Below are 22,799 nucleotides of genomic sequence, written 5' to 3' on the forward strand. Positions count from 1 at the left end.
TCTAAATTGTATTATACATAATGTAAGTTTTTTAAAAGATAAATAAAAAAGTGAAAGACATCTACATAAAGATACAAAATATATGTACATAAGTACTTTATATACAATAATAATAATATTAAACAATAATATAGTAACAATAAATGAATTTTAATTTTCCACGAAAACCTTTACTGGAATATCTTACTAATATTATAAATGCGAATGTTAAGTTTAGATGGATGGATGGATGGATGGATGGATGTTTGTTCGAAGGTATCTACAGAACGACTTAACAGATCTCCATGTAATCTATATCTATATATATATAAAAGAAAGTCGTGTTAGTTACACTATTTATAACTCAAGAACGGCTGAATCGATTTGACTGAAAATTGGTGGACAGGTAGCTTAGAACCAGGAAAAGGATATAGGAACTTTTTTATCTTGTGTGCATAATTTTATTCCGCGCGGACGGAGTCGCGGGTAAAAGCTAGTTTGGTATAGATGTAGATCATAGACTGGAAGAATTCATAGGCTACTTATTATATGTTTTTTTTTAATTTAGCGCGGACGGAGTTGCGGGTGACAGCTAAGCTAGTATTTTATAGACCGACAAGTATCTGACCCGGTGGGTTTAACTTAAACTATAGGTGAGCCATTTTAACAGGTCACATTTGACACTTCATCAAAATCCAACCGCCGATTTTGACGTGATTTTACTGGAAGGAAACTGATGTATGCGGGACTAACTTAGGCCATTTTTTTATTCCACGCAAACTAAGTCTCGAGCAATACTCGAAAAGTAAATTTAAACACTGTGTCTAATCGTTTAAAGAATTGCTCTGTTCTTTGCTCCAGTCTGTCTGAACGGACCCTAACACCTACTTTAAAAACGATCAAACTAATAATGGAATAATGGTATGGATATGCATACATACATAACTACTTGGACAAACATAACCCTAATTAATACCCTTCATTAAGTCGGGCAACAATTAAAGATTACCGTACTTAATTAGATTTAGTAAAAATAATATTATGACATTAGTATAGTAATTATTAAAATAATTAGTCGAATAGAGGGACTGACTGAAGTAATTTGTCTGTACTTGAACTGACGTTTTGTACGTTGAAGTGTTAGACGTGATGGTTAGAAAGCTTTCTAATAAGCTACAGGTGCCCTGAGGGAGGAGCGCGCAGTCTGTCACTAACCGCCGCACGCGCAACTACCGCAGTCCGCCTTCAATTATTGCCGCGAAAACGTATAAAATAAACTACGATAAAAATATCTATTAAGATATGAAAGTATAGATTAAAAGTGAATTGTAATAGAAGTCGATATGTCTAGTGAAAAGGGTAATGTAGAGACAGTGGATGCGGACTCTATCCTGCGCCAGCTGGGCCAGGCGGGTCGTTTCCACCTGCAGGTGTATGTGATGGTCGCATTGGCTGCCTTTCAGGTTGGATTACTGCACACCACCTATATCTTTCTAGCCGCTGATGTGCCGTATCGGTAAGTTTGATTTAATGTATATTTCGATTTTAACAAATGAAAAATACTACATTAGAATGTATGCTTCATGAGAATGCTTAGACTTAGGTCAAGAAATTGAATCAAATAACTCAATCTTCAAAATTATTCTTGTCGGATATGTACATACATACAAACAAATATTACATTATATTCAGTTATGTAAAAAATAGACAGAAATTAATTCGTTTCTGACACGACGGGAAAGAGTCCTCTTCTCGAAGTGTCAAGTCGAAACAATTTTTTTTTTCAAAAGTAACTAAGGGGACTTTGATGAGATAGTATTTTAAATATTTTCCTGTTAGTTTTTTATTCCCAACACCTAAATTAAACGCTAAAAAAACACTTATTCGACGTATGAAGATATATACTGATTGAGGATAACTAACAAGTTTTATCCAGTTCAGTTTCTGTGCTCATTCTAAATTCGTTGCAACAGTGATACGATTGCCTGGATTGTGTTACGAAAGATGGTAATGTAACGAGCGCTTAGACATCATCTTGTAGAGGGAAACAATATTTAATATAGTGTGCAAGCGGAAATTCTATATCAACTACGTTTGGAGACAACTGGAGACTTTAAAACTATTAGTCATGTATATTAAAACCATTTTGTATTCCCCTTTTTAAGGAAATGGTTAAATTTCGAGCAATGGGTGACCACAAGTAATACTGCCGTGTGTAATTAACCTATGCAGTTATCCTGTTCAAACTTTCACTTAATTGACTTTATGTTTTGCAATTTGCATTACGTAGTCTCGTTAGAGGAACGAACTATTGTTATGATAGGTTATTTATAAATTGTTTTTTCTCTTACTGTTACGTCAAAACGTAAATAAAATAATTTCATATTATATAACAGTTTAAATTACATATCAAGAATTTACAAAAGGTCTCTTGCTTTCCCCCTCAGAGTAAAGTGGTCCCCTAGTGTAAGATTTACTATGAGACTAATTTGAGGCACTATCCGTAGGTTTCTGAGGCCAAAATCATTAAAAACATATTGTTATCTCTGTTTTGTCCATAACAGGTCTAGGAAACGAACGTTTAGACTGTTTTTATAATTTTCTAAATTCCTGCCCGATTTTGAAGAGTGAAGGTTACAATCAGTAGATTTTGTTTGTTTAGATATGTAACTAGTTATTGTCTCTATCTATGCTGACCTTTATTTAACTTTGGACACACCTCCACTGGTATCAGGTCAAGACCGAAAGTAATAAATTTTTTATCAATTTATGTGTTACTAATTTCAATTGTTCAATACGACCTTAGGGTAGCTGAAGAAAGGTCACCGACGTGATCGATTGTTACAAATGTAATTATTAATTTATATATTTAAAGAAAGTGAATGACAAATAATTTAATTGCTATTATTATTTTATTATAATGTACAAAGTACTGTCGCCCGCGACTCTGAACGTGCGTGATTACAAAAACTCAATAGCCTATGTGTTCTTCCAGACCATGTACTGTATCCATGCTAAAATTTCATCCAGATCTTGAGCCGTTCCGGAGATATCTTCTAACAAACATCCATCCATCCATCCGACCATCTAAACTTTCGCAAGTTTATTAGTTACGATCAACAGGTTTCATAAAACCGGATAACGTAACTGAAATCTTAATAATATTCGATTAAAATTTAATTGAAACATATATTATAATGAGTAAGGACACATTTGAGGACTTTCCTGTAAACATTGAATTTTATTTATAAAGATAAGACGAAGAATTGTTGTTGAAACTGTATTACACAGAAGGTTAATTCAGGTGTTCATGGTATAATAGTCAACTTGGTCATTGTCATCGCTTTGTCATTTAAATGTCGTTTAAAGAGTTTTTCGTTTTAAATTTGTTTATATAAGCGAATGCAATAACAAATATGATGTAATGAGAATTCCTTTTTGTTGCAAAACGTCGATTAAAGTCATTAGAGTTGGTTTTGTTGTTGAACAGTTCAACGACAAAAATTCAATTTAACAGTAAAGCGAGATTTTCTCTTCACTATTAGAAAATTTAACATCAAAGGCCGGACTGGTTAACCTTCTATCAGTCGAACAATATAAATATAAATCAAAAGTATTATGGCGGTGTTTTTACAGTTTAGTTCTGTCAGAAAAGTTACTAGAGTTGACAAGAAGTCTTTGTTTCAATTGCCTACAGAGCCAGATAATTTTTTCGCATTATTCAGATGTAAGCTTGTCTTGTTTCGTAATACAATTTGCAATTTAGTGTTGAGTCATCGAGTGATGTTACTAGACATGATAATGGCAGTGCTCTTGGCATTTAGACGTCTGTGAAAGGGATGCGGGATAATTGTTGAAATTACACGTCTTGATTGCAGATAATTGAGGAGGTGCACAACACTGCAGTGTGGTAATTAAACGACTATAAGTGGGTGCGAAATGAATGCTCACAAAACGTGTAGATGTTATTCGATAAGACATTCTAAACATCGCCTTTGTTAGAGCGCAATTTCATCAATCGATAACTCGATCGTTATACAGCATACGGGGAGACCAACGCACGCAAGCCCTAGCGAATAATTAAAACGGTTCTCGCATGTCAGCGCTACGGCAAACTTGCGCTGACGAAAAATGCAACTGCGCCCTTAGGTACTATTCAGACTGCACTAGCGGGTGCGGTGGCGGGCGCGGGCGCTCGGGTCTTGGCGTCTGCGTATTCACAGTGGCGATCGAGCTAGGAGTGTCATTGCACATGTGATAGGTCGTTCTCAAACTTTGCTACGTATTTAGAAGACATGGATGAAGATTTGTTTTTATTAATGGAAAATTCATACTTGAAATGGAAATTTCAATATATGAAGTGTGGCACACACGATTTAAATAAAGGAAGAGAAAATTTTGGAGAATTTTATGTATTATACGCTGATTTATTACTATTAAATGTTGCAGATGTTTGCTTTGCCAAATAGCAGTGCGATGTTGTACTGCAGATATAAATTCTTCAGTATTGATATCCATGACGATTGACGACGCTTCGGCGGGTGAATCAAAATGGTTTAGAACCACACGCGTAGTCGCCTAACAGACGCTATATCACTGTGAACGATACGGGCGGACTGAGCCATTAGAAACTCCCGCGCCACGCGCGCCCGCGCCCGCCTCATGAAGACGCGCAGCTCGCGGGAGCACTGTGAACGCAAATGGCGTCTGCATACATTTTGATTTACACGCGCCCGCGTTAGCACCCGCGCCCGCCGGCACTCTGAATGAGTACTTAGAAGTAAACATTTACGTCAATTTTAGAAAATAAAGAATCCAGATTTATGGTTTAGGAAAGTCCTGGCCCTTCTGGGGAAAAATTCAATTAATTATAACAATTAATAAGTATGACCATTATGTATGATTATAAATATAACACAAACGTTAAAACTTTCCTTTCTCAAGCCCAAACCGTGATTTTCAGAGATATAATTAGCCCTTGATAATTTAATTTCTGTTGATTTCTATTTAGGTCATGGCATTTGTTACACTTCGAAAAGTTAATAGGTTATATTATTAATTTAGAACGTTCTCTCACGTAGGTTTGCGTAAGGTAATCATATTTGAATGGACATTCTAAAATGTCTAAATTCCAATTCAGTGTGTGGTAATAGTAAAATAAGACTAAATATTATATTTTGTGTATTTATTTTGTACTACACGGGCTTTTTTAAAAGATCTCATTAAAGTCTGGTGTCGGTAAATTATCTAATCAGTAAGTTTGCTATTAACTTATTACAGGTGTTTGTTATATTAAAAGTTTAGAGTTTTAATTTAATTTAATTTTACGATAAATATTGATATGTGCCAAGCTAATACTTGTGATATATATAAAAAAAATAATTTTCTGACAACGTTGGTCAACTGTTTTTTTTTGCCGTAATAACAATCAAGCATTATTAGTTCGATCGAAATCGACACTCAATATGTGATCCGATTTATGCATTATTATAATTATAAAGAAATATAAAGAAAACAGCCTTAAATATTTATACCTACATCACTATAGATTGGAATCAGACAGGACCCTATAGAATGATAATTTATGACATCTCTCGCTGGCTGCGGAAAACCCTGGAGAAGCGGTGTCAATGCTAACACGAAAACATTAAAAAGGTCAAACTGTTATCCTTTTGTGTGAATACTGATTGTGTCTTCGTTTCCGGTTTGCATTTAATATATCTTACGCATTTAATACATTGTAAATATTAAAAAACAGGTTATTATTTTAAAGGCTATTTAGACTGCTTGATAACGAAATTAATATAATTTGTATTTAAACTAGCTTCATATTGGTAACGAAATAAAACATCGTCTTTTATTAATTTTGTCTTAGTATGGGTTTTCACTGAAGTGACATTTGTATTGACATATATTATTGTCTCTGTTATGTCAAAGATAATGAAAGAGACGATGACATGTATCAATAAAGTGTGACTGCAGTTTTCAAAACTTAAAACATTAATTTCAGTTAAACGAATTAATGACATTCAGAGATACTGAATGAATTGAGCAAGCCTTTTGTTTTTTTAAAGAGATGTCCAAAGTGACCATTTAGCGACTCAAAGTGTGACTGTTAAACAAACTTTCTTCTTTCTTTTTCGGAATGAATGCCGCGCGCGTTTCGTCTGAGTTCAGTTGCGCGTGCGCATTCTGCCTTCTTACACGTCGCTTAGCCTTTACTTAAGTGTAAAACAAGTTATTTACTTAGAAATTTTATTTTTGTCTTATAATTAATACAGTGAATTTAATATATTTATTTCGTTTTATAATTCGAACTGAGGTTAAATATTGTTTTTTTTTAAATTGCTTTCATTTCTTATTTATATATTTTATATATTTCAATATTTTAATCGATTTTTGTTAACCATAAAAACAATTTAGTTTGCGAATACCTACGTAGTTATTTTGTGTTTAACTATCAAATATTAAAAAAACATCTTGGGTATAAGTGATGCTCAGTGTGCCACTGGCGTGCCATGTGTGAGAAGCCACAGGTTGCTATGGATACGGACCGGCTGATGCACGAGCTGGGCCAGTTCCGCAAGTTTCACCTCCTCAACTACTGGCTCCTGGCGTTGCCTGTCTTCGCCGCTGCGCATTATTCTATTAACTTCGTGTTTCTTGCTGCTGATGTTCCATACAGGTAGATGAAGGTGCTAAAGCTCTGTTATGGCAAATAAAACTTAAAGGTTTAATACTACTGCAAAAAAAAATTGATATTCCATCAACATGCACATTTTTTATTTAAAATTAGCTTTTACCCGCGACTCCGTCCGCGCGGAATAAAAAATAGAAAACGGGGTAAAAATTATCCTATGACCGTTTCCTGGTTCTAAGCTACCTGCCCACCAATTTTCAGTCAAATCGATTCAGCCGTTCTTGAGTTATAAATAGTGTAACTAACACGACTTTCTTTTATATATATAGATATTCAATTTCACGCTTTATTAATGGTCACATTATTTTTCAAATGACCATACATTCAAACATTAGCAAATTATGTAGAAGTCTGCCGTTTTAAGAGTCGATTGGTCCCTTAATGCAAATGTAGTATGAACCATCCTTGCCTAAGTAACTCTTAAATCATTCTGAGTGCGTTTTACTCGGTACTGTCTCTGACAATTAGTTAAGTGCACGACGGGAATTATCATGACCAGTTATGGACATCCTCATTGACTACGCGTACTACATACTAGGAGTACTTTAAGAAACTTGACACAAATAAACAATATTTTTGAAAGAAGTTGTCGCACAAGTACAAAACTGATAATCTATACCAGGCGTTCAGACAGGATCTACAGGTTTGGTTAATATAACCTGTATGTCTAATGTTAAGGTGATAATAAAAATCTAGAATAATTCAATTGGTGATAGAATTGACGAAATTTTTATTGATTGGACCTTCCATTTTACGATACGACTTCAAATCGTTATATTGGCGACAAATCTGCAAAATAACCATGTTACAAATATATGTTACGTTACACATTCCGCAATCATTTCAAGGCAGAACGAGTTTATAAATAAAAAACATCTTTCGGTCTCCATTCTAATAAAATATTTTGGTTATATCATTACGTGTTCTTAAGACAATTTCAATGAGTGGACTTTATTTTGTACGGAATATCGACACGTGGCCGCCATTTTAGAATCTTATGATGGGTAACTCATTTTTGAAGTATTTAGAATGTCTTCAATTTAAATAGGCTTAGTACTTCTTGTGGCAGTATTCTGATCTAGATCTAGCCATATTAAGAATAATCTTTCTAATAAGTATTAGCCTATTAGCTAAATAGTTAATAAACAAACATTAATTGTTCAGATCTTTTTTAAATCATGACAGAAATCTATTTTTGAATGTGAAAATATTTTTTTTATTCCTAATCTTAAATATTATTTACATTATTTCATTATTAAATTACTCGTAGTTTTATAATGGGTTTATTTATAACTTATTAATTACATTTACTGCCGCATATTTATCTCCGTGCATCGAACCTTCTGTTGAAGAGACGTAGACATAATTATACCATTGAGAGAGACTTTTCAACAAACATTTCTACTCGCATACATTCAATTATCAGACTACAGTCTTACTAATATTATAAATGCGAACATTAAGATGGATGAATGTTTGTTAGAAAGTATCTACAGAACGGCTACATCTCGTTGTGGTATAGATGTAGAACATAGTATCGAATAACACATAGGATACTAATAATTTTTTTTATGATTCCGCGCAGACGGAGTCGCGGCCGACAGCTATTTAATGTATGTACAATGCTGTGAATTTGAACTATAATTTAATTGTAACTGATTTTCTCTACTACAAATAAATCTCATTGAAACGGATCGTTTGTTTAAATTTGCTACGTGTGAAAAGAGTTTGGGCAAACCAAAATATTTGACATGTTATTATGACATGTAAATAATTGCTTCAAGAAGATCTCACGAATATGGATGTATATTTAATAATAGAAGGGAAAATGTCTATGTAACAAAGATATAATATGTGTAAAGTATTTGATTTGAAACTCTTTGGTGACTAGTAAATCATATATACATAAAATTCTCGTGTCACAATGTCCCGTACTCCTCCGAAACGGTTTGACGGATTCTCATGAAATTTGGTGAGCATATTGAATAGGTCTGAGAATCGGCCAACATTTATTTTTCATACCCCTATTAAGTTTTTTCTAACTGCGCGCAGATGGAGTCGCGGGCGACAGCTAGTCTTATATATAAAATTTCCATGTCACAATGTTGATACCGTACTCCTCCGAAACGGCTTTGCCGATTTTTACCAAATTTTATATGCATATTCAGTAGGTCTGAAAATCGGCTACTATCTATTTTTAAAACCCATATTAAGGTTTTTTAACTGCGCGCAGATGGAGTCGCTGGCGACAGCTAGTAATATAGATAATGTAATAAACACACAATACTACAAAGGAAGGAAGCTATTACTTATATTAATTTGTGGGGTCTTTATGTATTTATAGCTCAATTAACATCATTGAATAACATTATCTTTATGAAATGATAAACGTCATTTTATGTTCGCCGGACATAATATGTTATTGTAGACAGGTCCTTACGACATTTGACCTGAACCCTGGCCCACTTCTTTTTTATTATATTTTTTTATTTGTATAAATTACTTGCTGTCATTTAAATTGATATTTTAATAGATGTCCTTATTTCTTTATCCTGTAATAGTTCTGTTGTTCTGAGAAGATGAAAGTTTTTTTACAAATAATTATTATTGTATTATTTTTATATCTTTTAAATAATTATAACCTAACAGTCAAACCCTATAAATGATGTTGAAACAATTTCGTATCTCCAAAGTAATTTTAATAAAAAAATTTAATCACTTTTCTAGTTACTTAATATCTAGATTTTGCAATAACAACCAAAAAGTCTAATTCGTCAATTCAAATGTTCTATAATCGCTTTATTTTCTTAATTCTGTCTTCAAATCTTCGGATAGACCTCATGTATTCGTTATTAGGTTTGACGTAAAGGCCTAATTTAAGGCATAATCTCAAAACGCTTTTGCTCAATTTATAGAACTGCCTAATGTTATTTTTAATTATTAAAGTTATAGTTTGAAGATGTTTAACTGCCAGTATTATTGGCTATAAAAAATAAACGGATTTTCCTTATACTAAATACGTTTTGCTTCTTCATTTGTATGTTGATAGCAAAAAATTAATTTAACAACCGGATGTCTTCGTAGTCCGCAGTTACAATACTTGCGTGTGTACATACGGACAATACGTAATTTCCAGTAATAGGTAACTATGATATGATCACATAATTGTTCTCTTGTTTAACGACAAACAGCGTTGTTATAAAACTTGTACATAGTTAGCGGTATAGTTTCTCAATCACCTGTTATATATAGCTAACTCCGTCCGCACGTAATAAAAAAAGTAATAAGTAGTCTATGTGTTCGTCCAGACTATGTTCTATATATGTGCCAAATTTCATCAAGATCCGTCGAGCCGTTCCGGCGATACCTTCAAACATCCATCCATCCATCCATCTAAACGTTCGCATTTATAATATTAGTAAGATACATTATATGGGTGGATAAAATAAACTGCAGTGTATTTACTATTGCCTTGACAACTTTAAAAAAAACATAAACAGTTTCATTCATTTGCTATCTCTATTTTTTACAAAAACCAAGAAAGGGATAACAAAATGTTTTAGTACAGATATTTCGTCAGTAAAAACGTACCGTTTATAACCAGTGAAAGTAGAAAATAACCTCTGATTTGTACAAATCTGACTATTGTAGAACTAATACGAACTTGACAGCCAGTTCGCCACGTGATTAGATGACAAAAGACGTGGTGACGTCATCAGGGATGTCTGGAACGTTTCCATTGGCCGTGCAAGCCACAATTGAATGCGTTGAATGCATTTTCAAATTGAAAACTGTTAACATTTATTTAAAATAGTCTCATTTTGGTCATGTCAAGATTTCTATCTTAAGTCAAAGAATAATTCACATTTGTACGAATTAGGTCAGTTGTGTAAGAAGGAATGTTTGAATTATGAAATACCGGATTCAAGTACTAGACAAAATGTCGCACACCAACAGTGGTAGAGCTCTCAGCATTAGCTGTCGCACGAGCACACAGAAGGCATGCGTCAAGTAGAACTAATGCGGCGTTTCCTCTATTAAGTGTATATACCGGAGGCTAAATTCTAGTCCTGTTCCTACCCTTTGTCATAAAGTAAAGATGGGAAGGGGAAATAAATTTAGTGGGGGAAGGGACGTCAGAAAGGGAACATTTCTTTAGAAGCATATTCCTAGATACGTTTAAATAATTTGCCATCAAATTTAAACCGCCCAAAGTAAGTTACTACGATCTTATGTTTATTCAATTGAATGAGTGTTGATATTAAGTGAATACTCTATTGATATGTTAAATTGTTTGTAAATAGACAACATGGTTTGCTGTGAACTCGACTGAGGTTGTGGTAGTAGATGTCATTGTGTCGACAGGAAGTGCCCGCAATTATTTAGCATTAAGGATGCTACTGAGTACAGGCGGAGCGATTGGCGGAAAGAAAAAATACTATCAACTTATATTAGGGTTTATTTTGTGTGCGTAAATGCGTTTTATTAGAATAATGTATGTGTTTACTTACATTTTTATTTACGTTATCGTGTCTAAGACTAGTAAGGTAATTTATTTTTGTCGCGTGTGATAAAGAGAAATTTCCCGGACAAATTTACGTTTCGAGGCTCTAAATAGTTTTATTAAATGAATTTCGAACGACTCTAGATGAATCTGTTCTGGAAAACTAGAATAAAATCTATATATATAAAAGAAAGTTGTGTTAGTTACACTATTTATAACTCAAGAACGGCTGAATCGATTTGACTGAAAATTGCAGGTAGCTTAGAACCAGGAAACGGACATAGAATAATTTTTATCCCGTTTTCTATTTTTTATTCCGCGCGGACGGAGTCGCGGGTAAAAGCTAGTATAGTATATAAAATACTAAAATTAATATACAATACTACATATATCATAATATACTAAAATATACAAAAACACTAGAATGTCACATACCATCCTAACTTCTGCCACCGTATCCGCTGCGCTCGTAACTACGTTGTGGCCTTGAGAGTTGTCGGAAGATGGCGACTCTGCTGTGACCCGGTGTTTTAAAAGTACCTCTTACACATTGATTACTGTTACAAGACTCAACGCCGGTAACAAGCAATCGCAAGAAGCGTCGTACTGTACTGTACTGTTAACTAATAATTTTCTAAGGTTGGGTTTGTTTAAATTAATGTTTCATAATTGTTAATGATGACAACGATAAGTGGAAAATCATACCATCATCATAATCAGCTCACTGTACGTCCTCACCGAGAGCCTCGGAGCCTACCCCAAGTTAGGGGTGACTAAGCCTCTAAGCCATAGTCAACCACGCTGACCCAATGTGGATTGGTTGACTCATATCATTGAATTTCTTCTCAAATATGTACTGGGTGCATCACGATGTTTTCACCGTAATATATAAATGTACATATGTAAATCGAAAATCGTAAAACACATTGGTACATGGTGGGACTCCAACCCAGGACCTGCAGATTGCAAGTCAAGTGCTTAACAACTTAAAACGGTCCAAATGTTACTCCGGTGAAGTACTCCAATCTAATAACATGTCACTCTTTTAAATTCAAGCCTCAAAAGTGATCATAATAAAACTATTTTCTTGTAAGTCGGTCAGAATAAAAACCAGCATAATATCACCAGATGCGTGGTGCCGGAGTGCGAGTCTAACAACAGCAGTGACTACAGCCCGGCGTGGCTGACAAGCGCGCTACCGGCGACGGGCAGGGAGCAGCGATGTTACAGCCGCGCGCCGCTCGATGACCAACTTCCCTGCCATGACACCGCTTTCTCCGAGGAGTTGCGCTCCTGTGACCATTGGCTCTACGCCAACAAGGATACTATCGTTGCTGAGGTACTTTTACTTATTCAACTTATCTAATCTATCTTCTATATATATAAAAGAAAGTCGTGTTAGTTACACTATTTATAACTCAAGAACGACTGAATCGATTTGACTGAAAATTGATGGGGAGGTAGCTTAGAACCAGGAAAAGGACATAGGATAATTTTTACCCCGTTTTCTATTTTTTTATTCCGCGCGGACGGAGTCGCGGGTAAAAGCTAGTTATATTATATGAGGAACGGTTAGGAGACGAATGAATTTTTGCTGTCGTCAATTGACGATAGTATTTAAAAGAAAACATTTCATTCTTTCTCTGTACATTAAGAGAAGTTACGCCTAAGAACTAAAACTTCACTTGATTCGATAGTTTAGAATGAAGGTCAAATAAAGAACGACTATGTCTCTATAAATTGTTAGATTCCGAATTTCACGTGAGATTTGATATTGTGTAACAATACATACTAATAAATATACAAAATATGAGTCCAAATGAAGTATCGTTAACATCTTAATTTAATCTTCAATTATATTAAAAGAAAACGTGGACAGTTGTTTCTTTATAATGTTTTATTCTAACTGTCAAACAAAGAAATGTTAAATGGTCGCTACGGGAGACTTAGCGCAGATTTATGAATACTTAAAATCAAATCCGTATCTTTATAGTTTATAGTTTACTCAGTATAAATAATAAATCTTTCCTCTTTATTATTTTATCACTATTATTATGTATAAGAATACATAAAATAAATAATTATGTTTAAAATGTGTCAATACACGGCGTTGTATCAATATTTACGTTTAAATAACACTGTCATTTCTAACATGTCAATAATATAATCGTATTAAAGTAATTTATATATTAATTAAAAAAATCTACAATATTATTAAATAGCAATTGTATTGTTTTGTATATAAACAAATACATAATAGCTTAAGATTATTAAAATATTGATCAATTTTTTATTTATACAAAATAATATACTTTTGCAGACAAGCTTTTCTTATGTGTGTCTTTGTTTAATATCTCGTTGTTGTGGAGGTGAATGATAAAATTAAAAGTGTTTACTTTTATAAAGGTTATCGCACACTTATCAACCCGGCATTAGTCACCACAGCATCTTGGTGACGGTTTTGTATCAGACTACAACCTTAAAATATTAGCTAAACAAATTATACAAATATTAGAAACATTTTACTGTGTAATAAAAAATTGAGTAATGTGTACTTACTAGCTGTAACCCGCGTATCCGTCCGCGCAGGATTAAAAAAAATCTTAACTAGCAGCCTGTGTGTTCTTCCAAGTTATGTTCTATATCTATGCCAAATTTCATATATATCCATTGAGCCGTTCTGGAGATACCTTTAAACAAATATCTATCCATCTATACTTTCGTATTTATAATATTAAGTAAGATTGCTTGCATTTGTACTTGTACTATTCTTTATAAGTCAAAACCTGTTAGCAGCTAACAGTATACCCTCAAGGATTCTATGTGATCCAAGCGCTCTGTCTGCTTTGACCTTAGTACGGACTGTTGGCATTTCATATTTACTTGTTTTTCCTTTTTCCAATTGTTAACACGTTAACTATCTTCCGCCGCATAGACGTTATGTGATCACTAAGGCAACTTTTAAGTTATCATTAAACGATCTTTTAATTTATTTATTGTACTATTAATTACGTTTAAAATGTACATATGAATTTGCATCCTTGTGAACTTTTTACGTGATATTTATTCGACCATACGTTTATATTCTCACGATTGTTTTCATTAATTAATTCTCATTTGGGTTTAACAGATTTTTTTAAAACATGGAATATGTGAACTTTTTTTTTATTTAATTTATTCATTATTGGTATGGATGTACCTAGACAAGTGGGTATTTAAGTTTTAATTTGTTTTGTTCTATTTACAGTTCAATCTCGCATGTCAGGAATGGAAGCGCACTCTGGTGGGCACAATACACAACATCGGCATGCTTGTCTCTCTTCCCATTCTTGGATACATATCTGATCGGTTAGTAAAATGTAACATTATGGATTTATAAATCAACCATTATGATTTTATATTTATACTAATTGATGTCCGACATTATGGCTATTGATATAAATTTAATCTTTTAAACAATTTTTTGGATTATTTTGGTCTAGACTTTTTATTAATGATTCAACGGATCGTATTTACAAGTCAGTTAGTAGTTTTAAATAATGTAACTTTAATAATATGAGACGTAGAGTTTGAAAATATTGAGCATTGGTCTTTAATTCTTAGTTGGGGCCGCAAGAGGGCGCTGGTGTTGAGCTGCACGCTGGTTGGCGCCATCGGGTCTCTGAAGGCATTCTCCGTGTCCTACGAGATGTACGTCATTGTGGAATTTCTGGAGACAGTCGCTGGTGCTAGCGCCTTCCCCGCCGCTTATATATTGAGTAAGTTGAGTATTGATTGAGTAACTAAACATGTTGAGGTATGGTTTTATTTGTGAAGAAACTTAATATTACGTAACTTAATATTTAAAAAAAAGTCTTTTACATATTTGAATTAAAAGAACAAAGCAATAAGAGTATTAAGGATGTTATACGAAGAAGGAGTTATAAAACGAAAAAATGTTTTTGCCTGACATGAAATTTGATTACTCCGTACTATCAATAATGAGATATCGTTGGGTTCGGACACACCTGCAGCGATCTTAAAATGGCATCGAGTTTTCTCGGAATATGATGAAGATGATTTTTTATTTGATTTTCAGCAATCGAGCTTTTGGGTCAAGATAAGCGAGTTCTCACTACAGCATTCCTCGGTATTCTACTAGTACTAGGTGGTCTTAGTTTCGCCTTACTGGCCAAAACCTTCCAATACTGGCGTACATTTATACTTGTCGTCTACCCGCCTTCTTTGCTCTTTCTTTCCTATATTTATTTCTTGCCGGAGAGCATTCGCTGGCTGTTGTCGCAGAACAGAAAAGAAGAAGCAGTGGAAATAATAATGAAAGCTGCGAAGATGAATAATGTGACCTTATCAGATGAGACGCTAAGACAGCTGCAAACAGAGCAAAAGATTAAAACTCCAGAAGAGAAGAAAGACTTGGAAGAGGAGAAAGGTCTGTGGATCCAAGTTATGAATTCTCCAATCATCATGACGCGTCTCGCGATATGTTCCTGGTGGTGGATAACTTGTACCTTTGTATTCTACGGGCTGGCCATCAACTCTGTGTCCTTGGCGGGGGATAAATACACCAACTACATGCTGGTAGTGAGCGTTGAGGTCATTGCGGTGGTCAACAACGCCCTCGTGCTGGACCGCATCGGCCGGAAGAAGACGCTGCTGGCGGCGTACGTTGTCTGCGGGATCTCTTGCGTGGCCATCACTTTTGTTCCCAAAAGTTAGTATTAAACACTTACGTACTTATTTTGTTTTTTTAAAGCAGTTATATTGTAGTTTATGTTACTTTGTTACTTCTCAAACCTGCAAATAAACTTACTATGGATAGAGCCGTTTAATGTGACTATTTTCGACAACGATGTTTTTTAATCAATGAAATGTGATGTTCCAGCGATGCCATGGCTGGCGACGTTGTTATACCTGGTGGGCAAGATCGCGATTACGCAAGCGTTCAGCGGCATCTACATGTACACATCGGAACTGTTCCCGACACACGCGCGCCACTCGCTGCTCGGCTTCTGTTCCATGGTCGGCCGCATTGGATCCATCGTTGCCCCACAGATGCCGCTACTGGTCAGTCTAATAAAACTACATAGATGGCGCTGTTCTTATAAATATTTTAAATTCTTAGAAAAGTTCAAACTTTCTCATATTTATGTGCCGTTCAGAATTCAACTAGTCTTATTTTCCCATTTTATAGATTATCGTAAGAATTATGTATGATTTCTGACTGTAAATTAACGTTTGGTTCATGTAGGAACATACAAATGCTAAAAATGTGAAATGATTTCTAGAAAAAACCTGAATGTATAAAAATTAAAAAAAAAAATTGCCCAGGCGATATACATAGACTGGCTACCGTCCGTCCTGTTTGGTGCTACCGCTCTAATCGCTGGTGGATTGATGCTGACCACTCCTGAGACCCTCAACACGAGATTACCTGACACCATCCGAGAGGCGGAGCATATAGCGGCCGCGCCAAGAAAACAAACTCCAACCAACCCTCAAACACAAGAAATTGTCACTTCGCGCTGTTAAATCTACGCGTTAAATTCTAATTAAATTGTGATAAATGACAAATAGATAGTGTACAGTATCTTTCTTTATAATATTATAGTGAATTTTCATAAAAAGATTTTTGCTACTCGAAATTTTAGGCACCAATCTTCCATTGACAAAGCTACATTTGAAAAAGCAATTGCTTGAAATTATTATTTTTTTTTGTGAAAATTTGCATTATTACGTGAGAGACATATATATATAGTTCAATGAACTCATAAAGCATGACATCAAAAAGCGCGTGGGATAAATCGGGAGATCGGATCCAATGTATATGACGGCGATGTAAACTGAATACAGTGCCAATGCTAACATTTCATCTTGGATTAAAGATGCGTTTAAACTTATGTTTACAGATTCTTTTTGAATGGATTCATTCGAATAATAAATCAAACGATGTTGAACAATGAATAATTTAATTTATATTATGTTATAATTTTTATTTTCTTTTGAAGTTAGATTCAGTTTTGTTTATATATAATTGATTTAAATTATTTAATATGCTTACGAGTACATATAATTCTGTTTAGCGTATTAATTGTTGGTTTCTGAGACCAAAATCCGCGTTTAAAACATATAGTCATCTCTTTTTTGAAGACAATGACAATGAAGATAATGACAGGGATGACGATACATTTTGTACAGAGATTTTGGTGTAAAAAATCCACGGTAAGTTGTACTCCATAGTTATGTTGATATGCCGTGGCCATTTTTTGGAAACATTCCGAATAGATTAGAGTTAAATATGTGAAAAGTTAGAAAATGTGTCATTATATTAACGTACGTACAAAACAATTAAATATATGTATAAACATTTTAAAGAAGTTTATGTAATATTTTAATTTATATAATTTGTTAGTTAAATAAAATAAATAAGATTAAATATATTTGAATAAAATAAAAATGTTAAATAATACTTAAATTAAATAGCTGATATTTTTTATGTAAATAAATTATTTAATGTATAACAATCTATGGAATACTTAAAATATAAAACAAAACTATTTATTTCTTTCACAACATTTTCACAACTTTTTTATTCAACTGTTTATTTCTACTTCTATTACGCACGGCTTCGTGTTACCGGCCAGTACGACCTCCTAGGCAGCTTACATCCTCTGCCGTGCTACCAAGGAGGTTCTATGAACTTCAATACGCGTTATACATACCGCCCACCAAGGACAATTGCTTGATGCAAGTGTCCTTCACTCCGCCCACCATGGGACAATATGACAAATTTCTTTTCAACATAACAAACTAATTAAAATATATATCTGCCCACCGTGACATGGATAATAAGACAAATTCCTTGACATTATAAAAACTGAAATTACATAAACATATCCGCCCATCGTGACATGAGGATGTTTGACAAAATTCTTTTACTACACAAGATACTAGAATCCGCCCACCGTGATGTGGGAATTAAAAACTTAACTATAGTTACTAACATACCTGGACTTATCATTTAACAAATAAAAACAAACACAAACATTTCTTTCTATAACATAAACATAACTTAATATCTAAACAATATTAATCTCCCTTATTTATATTCATCACCACCTAGATTCATACCTTACTATCAGATCCTACAAATCTCAACAATTTTAAACACCATTATAAATTCAAAACCACCTGGATGCGAACCCTATTATTACGAGTATATTACCGTACAAAAATCTAATTTAATTCCCTATTTGAGTGAGTAATATCGACAACTAGTTAGTCATACACCTATAACCTGTCGCAAATTCAACCTAACCCTTTAATCGCTTCATATATTACTTGAGCAATAACCTTAAGGAACTCTTACTCCGTAACCCTTGTGGCTATAAGTCAATAATTATCACGAGAAGATCCTTGCGACCACACGCACATGTAAACAATATAAAAACTAATGTAACCCTACAACATATCATACTTAGGTGTTACATTCTATGTTCTTTAGACTTTCCCATACTAATCAATACAACTGCCTTAATACTTAAATAACCGAAATCTATCACTAAACGTTCCTATAGGTACTTTTTGGATTAACATAATTCATTTGACACCTGCACCCTACGTTGCCATACCGTAACTTAACCCTAGAATATGGTAACTGTCCCGTTTCCCGATATACTTCTCCTGTCATTGATCCCCTGTTGAAAACCATATTTTTTCTACGAAATTTTCTAAAGTCATTATCCACGCAACGCGACCGATCTACACAATTACTATTCCATTTCCGCAATTCCATTCCACCTTTCTGTAAGAATCCGTTGTCACCAAAGCGAGCGTGCGACTTAACTTTATAATTACAGGACTTAGCTACATCACTTACACTACCTGACAGTACCCAACCCAGAGCTGTAGACTGAGCTACTGTTGAGCCATTCGGATCCTTTTTTATACCTTCCCGTATCACTTGGGAGTAGACTTTGGCTCCAAGGAGAATGTCTATTCTATTAGGCGTGTTGTAACCCGGATCAGCTAATTCTAACCTTTCAATATCTTCCCAATTCAGCAGTGGAATTTCCTTACTAGGCAATAAATCCGTTACACTATTTAAAACATAAGCCTGCACCTTCACCACAAACTTTGGATCAATTCGAGATTGAATATCTAATGTCACTGTTGCACTTGAACCTACTTTACTGTTTCCTCCTATTCCTACGATATCACTCTTTATAGGGACCTTTTCCAAATTTAATAACTCTACCGCAGCTTCAGTGACAAAAGATGCCTGCGAACCTTGGTCTAACAAAGCTCGTAACATGTAATTAGTCCCCTTTCTCGAACTTGCCTTTACCAAAGCTGTAGGTAATAAAATTTGATTGTAAGTCCTACCTACCGAAAGACACGACACAATCTGACCTGTAGTGCCGTCTGTACTTGGTGACTCCTCACCAGTGCTTGAGCCGCTCGACTCGAGATTCTGATTGCTACCGGTTGTTGTGTCTATGCCTACGGGATGCACCAAGGTGTGATGACGTTTGCTACATGTATCACATTTAACATATTGTTTACAAAACCTTGCAGTATGGTTATTGCCTATACATACAAAACATAGATTATTATCCCGTACAAAATTACGACGAAATTCACTACTTTCGTTCGCAAACTTACTACAATGACTTAACACGTGTTCTCCCGTACAATATTGACATTTAACATCTACAACATGAAAAGATCTTCTAACAAACTGGGGCTTTGACATATTTTCCATTTTATTATTATTAACAACATGCGAATTCGATTTATTTGTCTCTATTGCCTCTAAACCTCGAGCTCGATCAAGTAAAAAGTTTTTAAACTCATCAAAGGTTGACAAGACGTCCGATGAACTATTATTATTACTGTAAAACTCCCATTGCCTTCTGGACTCCTGGTCAAGCTTTAACGACAACATAAAAATTAAAATTACATCCCAATCACTAACATTTACACCTAAATTACTTAAGCCATTTAAACAATCTCCAGCAGTATCTACTAAATGTTTTAAATATTGAGCCGATTCACAAGTTGCATTTCTTAAACTGAACAATCTTTTTAAAATATTTGCTGTTAAATACTTTTTATTATTGTACCGCGATGTAATTGTCTCCCAAGCTATCTGATAATTGTCAGCGGATATAGGAATCTGTCTCAATAGTTGTTCCGCTTCGCCACTAAGATATCCTTTTAAATAATGCATTTTTTGGACGTTATCTAGGGAGTCACAATTGTGGACCAACGATGTAAATAAATCTCGGAATGTCACCCATTCTGTATATAATCCGGAAAATGTAGGAATTCTAATCTTCGGCAACTTAACATGAGATGAATTTGGATTACATTTTTCATTTGTATGAATAATTTCACATTCAAAACTTTCTAACAACATCAATAATTCTGCTTTGTATTCCATATAGCATTCTTCAGTTCCATCATAAACATTTTGTACATAATACGTGCTACTCTTAAATGCCTTTGAATCAGACTCCTTAACAAGACTTTCATGAGTCTTATTGAACTGTTGCCACAATTCATCTAACGATTTTAACCTAATTTGTACATGCAGACGAGTTAATCTATCTTTCGGCGATTTCTTATAATTTCTTTGCGCCTTAACAATCCTATCCGAAACATCTTCTTGATATTTTAATAACCCCTCCATTACGATAAGTCAAATCTTTACAAGGTTAGTATGAAAGTCACTACAAAGTTTACTTCAATCACTAATAGTTAATTAGAACGGACTCACTTTATTCACAAGCTTGTACGCCGTCGTCATAATAACTCCTCCTCTTAGATCGTCGCCTTGACTCGCCGCTCCGCTGCCGTCACTCACGGGCGCCGCTAAAGCGCCTGCGCTGGCCAATATTTCCGAAGAGCTCGTCTTGACGAAATTAACAAAAGGGCATTTTCTACCTTAATTCACTTTAAAGCTATTGGATCGGACTTTTTTATTATAAGCACTAAGTACTCCCGCGCCGTCCCAATAGTTCATCCACTTCGCTCGCCGCCTCGACTCGCCACCGCCGCCGTCACCCACAGATGCCGCTACAAGCACCTGTGTAGGCCAATCTTTCGGAGACTCGTCGATGGAACGAAGGGAATATTAATTCCACCTTCGAAAAACCCTTATCCGGCTCGATTGGACCAAAAATTATGTATAACAATCTATGGAATACTTAAAATATAAAACAAAACTATTTATTTCTTTCACAACATTTTCACAACTTTTTTATTCAACTGTTTATTTCTACTTCTATTACGCACGGCTTCGTGTTACCGGCCAGTACGACCTCCTAGGCAGCTTACATCCTCTGCCGTGCTACCAAGGAGGTTCTATGAACTTCAATACGCGTTATACATTTAATCTGTACTCCAATTATTTAATTTTGATGAATGAAGATTTAAACAAAACACAACCTTTAAAATATAAAGCTTTAATTCACAAACAGCGAAGTTGGATTTTGTCACAAATATAGAAATCGGATCACCCTTAAGTATGGATATACAAGAGATAGTTGTACACTTGAAGAAGATGAAAAAAATGAAAATATATTATAGCTATTTTTTATTTATTTATACGTAGAAAATATCATGGATTTAGTTATTTCTTCAAATGATCGAAAACTTCGTAACGAATAAATTTTATTTCGCCATAGCCTTGAAAAGTGTTTAGAAATAAATCGTAGAAGCCAAATCGTATTGGAATATTATCCAGACATTACACAATTTCCGTATGAATGGTGCTGTATTATTTCTGTGACTATCAAATGCAGTGCAAAACGCGCGACCCATATTCCTTACTCACGACTAACTAATACTAAGTTAGTTTGTGGGTAATTAGGATGTTTTAAGGTGGATTATTTTAAGTAGAATTTATATTGTTAAACAAAAAAAAAATAGGTATTTAGTTTAGAAAATAGTACTCGCATAAAACATGATCATAAAGTTAAAATTATCGGATTTTTTGACTCCAATTGGAAAAGTATGCTTCATGCTTCGTGAGTAACAGAATTGGCATCTTAAAGAATATTGATATACAAAGTTCCCGGTATCGATAAGCATGATTATGTCGATAGATGTAGAGAAAGTGACACGAGATGGGCTGGTATTACTTTGAAATAAGTAACTATTAAAATCTATAATAGAAACTTTAACTATATCATATTATACTATGTAAAAACAACATACTATGAGGTTATATCTCATAGTATGGTAACCCTGAGCTAAGATCGTAAAATCCAAAACGCGTTCCCGACGCTGTCAGATTTACGCCGCGCGATCGTTGGGTCAGCCGCTTTGCTGTGTACTAACATTTAATACAAACTTATCAACAACTACTCTAGTATAATCAACGAAAATTAATAAGAGTGAAATACTTTAATAAAGTATAAGTGGTTAGATATTTATAAAGTGCGTCAAACATAGTTTATTCGATGTGAAAATTTTCCAGTAAAACTTGATGGGTTTTTTAAGGACGTGATTGGAACAACAACTGATATATTCAGATAATAATAATTTTGTGTAATTTGTAGCAAGTAAAAATATTTTTGTAAAAAAAAAGTGCATTTTAGAATATACTAAAAG

General features: G+C 34.3%; 1 pseudogene; it reads left to right on the forward strand.

Moving 5' to 3' along the window:
* The first annotated feature begins 6,454 nt into the window (after positions 1 to 6,454).
* Positions 6,455 to 17,121, forward strand: LOC106709697 (annotated as a pseudogene).
* The last annotated feature ends 5,678 nt before the right edge of the window (positions 17,122 to 22,799 follow it).

This window comes from Papilio machaon, chromosome 11 (assembly GCF_912999745.1).
Source record: "Papilio machaon chromosome 11, ilPapMach1.1, whole genome shotgun sequence".
Classification (NCBI taxonomy): Eukaryota; Metazoa; Arthropoda; class Insecta; order Lepidoptera; family Papilionidae; genus Papilio; species Papilio machaon.